We start from the raw sequence: 2144 nt of genomic DNA, 5'->3' as shown, positions 1-2144 counted from the left end.
CTCACCACAGCTCCTTACCTATTCCTGAAGGTTACCTGGATGGCATCTCCAAACAGGAAAAGGTCAAGGCTTCATCACAGGCTCCTGGAATACTTCCCGAGTTCTCAGGACAGTGCAAAACCACTTTTCTTAGCGAGGAGGGGTCTCACCTTAATAAAAGTGCAATGCCTAAAACACACCAACAGTAACGGACGCTTAGACTTGCACCAGAAATTGAGACCTTTACCACAAATAACTGCTTCTGTCACTGCTCACCTTGCCCACTTCCACCTGGCAGCTGATATCCAGCATCACTTCCTAAAAATAAAGAGAAAGAACAGTGCTGTAACACAGCCACCACTTATGCTTCCCCGGCGAGGACAAACAGTCACCGACCTGCTTGGGGCAACCCCCTCACCCACAATGGGGCGCTCTGCTTCCGATTTAAACCATCTGCATCTGAAAGGAAGTTATGACAAAGGTTAAAGCCCTGCACAGCTCCAGAGGCCTTGTTTCTACCTAGGAAAACCATCCAGAATCCAAATATACTCTGCATTACAAATTTCAAGTCCCCAGCATTTATGCTTTTACCCCCACTCTCACACTGCGCAGCAGGGCAGAACGATCCCAGGCCAGACACGCAAACGCCTCTGACACAGGGGATGACAAACAAGGGGACGCAACAGCAAGAGAAAACTCATTCAGAAGAGCGACTGCAAGCACGGAGAGAACGAGGAAGGACACGGTCGAGATGAGAGCGACGCTGACCTGATGAGGCTCAGAGAAGCCGGCAGGAACAAGACGCTAACAGGACGATTCATTCCAAGAACCGCAAAGATGGATGCACGAGAACCCTACGCTCAGAATCCACTACCTATCTTCACACTCCTGCAAGTCCTACTCCACTGAAAATGGATCTCAGCAGTGCACAGCTGTCAATGGCAGCTCAGAATAAGACAGTAAAACACTTCTGATTGGATGCTTCTAAAGAGAGATGAGATTCTGATGCCTGTCCTAGCTCCCGACTCAAAGGTTTGATGGCACCGGCGCAGGGACAGGAAAGGTGGGAATACAGATGCTAAGAATGATGCTAGAGGTCCCAATAAGCCCCTCGAAGGACAAAGGCAAAAGACATGCCACACAAGACACACTAAAGACACACACTGCACGATAGACAAATGACACGACAGACACCAGGGCCGCTCTGCCCTGCGCACGTCAGCATTACAGGACTTACCCTTTATATGGCCAAAGGGCACACATCTTGGACACCCCCATCTCCAAAGCTGGCTCAAAAATCCCTCCCGCAGAGTCCCGAATCCACATCCCGCTTTCATCCTCCCTGTGGGCGGAAGCCCTTGACTTATCTCTCCGACGTCCGAAGATGCGAACCCACGGCAGTTGTAAAGGGAGGCCACCTCATCCTCTGCAATTTCATGTTCTCACCAGGCTGCTGTCACTCATGGCAGCCGCTATAAATGAAATCAACCATCAGTGTATGATCTGAGCAGCACCATCGGCCAAAACATGACAATTCTGCCGCTCACCATCTCCTGACAACACTGGAGGGCCGCACGCTTCGGCCACACGCAGAGCCTGACGCCGTCATCACAGGGTATGCGTGGCTGAGGGGGGGACAAGGTGATGCGACATTGCTCAAACTTGAGTGCGCCCACACTACTCCACCCTACCTCCCCAACTCACCACAGCTCCTTACCTATTCCTGAAGGTTACCTGGATGGCATCTCCAAACAGGAAAAGGTCAAGGCTTCATCACAGGCTCCTGGAATACTTCCCGAGTTCTCAGGACAGTGCAAAACCACTTTTCTTAGCGAGGAGGGGTCTCACCTTAATAAAAGTGCAATGCCTAAAACACACCAACAGTAACGGACGCTTAGACTTGCACCAGAAATTGAGACCTTTACCACAAATAACTGCTTCTGTCACTGCTCACCTTGCCCACTTCCACCTGACAGCTGATATCCAGCATCACTTCCTAAAAATAAAGAGAAAGAACAGTGCTGTAACACAGCCACCACTTATGCTTCCCCGGCGAGGACAAACAGTCACCGACCTGCTTGGGGCAACCCCCTCACCCACAATGGGGCGCTCTGCTTCCGATTTAAACCATCTGCATCTGAAAGGAAGTTATGACAAAGGTTAAA

The 2144-nt window shown here is 50.6% G+C and overlaps 1 long non-coding RNA gene across 1 annotated transcript; it reads right to left on the bottom strand.

Annotated features, from left to right (window-relative positions):
* Positions 1-1623, bottom strand: LOC148217758 (uncharacterized). Its single transcript, XR_015800779.1, has 5 exons — positions 1527-1623; positions 1217-1451; positions 376-438; positions 256-297; positions 1-168 (listed from the first exon to the last, which is right to left on the bottom strand). It is a non-coding gene; the product is annotated as an uncharacterized LOC148217758 (long non-coding RNA).
* Between the last annotated feature and the right edge of the window lie 521 nt (positions 1624-2144).

Source organism: Sturnus vulgaris, unplaced genomic scaffold (genome assembly GCF_052056855.1).
Source record: "Sturnus vulgaris isolate bStuVul1 unplaced genomic scaffold, bStuVul1.hap1 Scaffold_304, whole genome shotgun sequence".
Lineage (NCBI taxonomy): Eukaryota > Metazoa > Chordata > Aves > Passeriformes > Sturnidae > Sturnus > Sturnus vulgaris.
The sequence above is the reverse complement of the archived record's forward strand: the minus strand, read 5'-3'. Positions and strand labels throughout refer to the sequence as shown.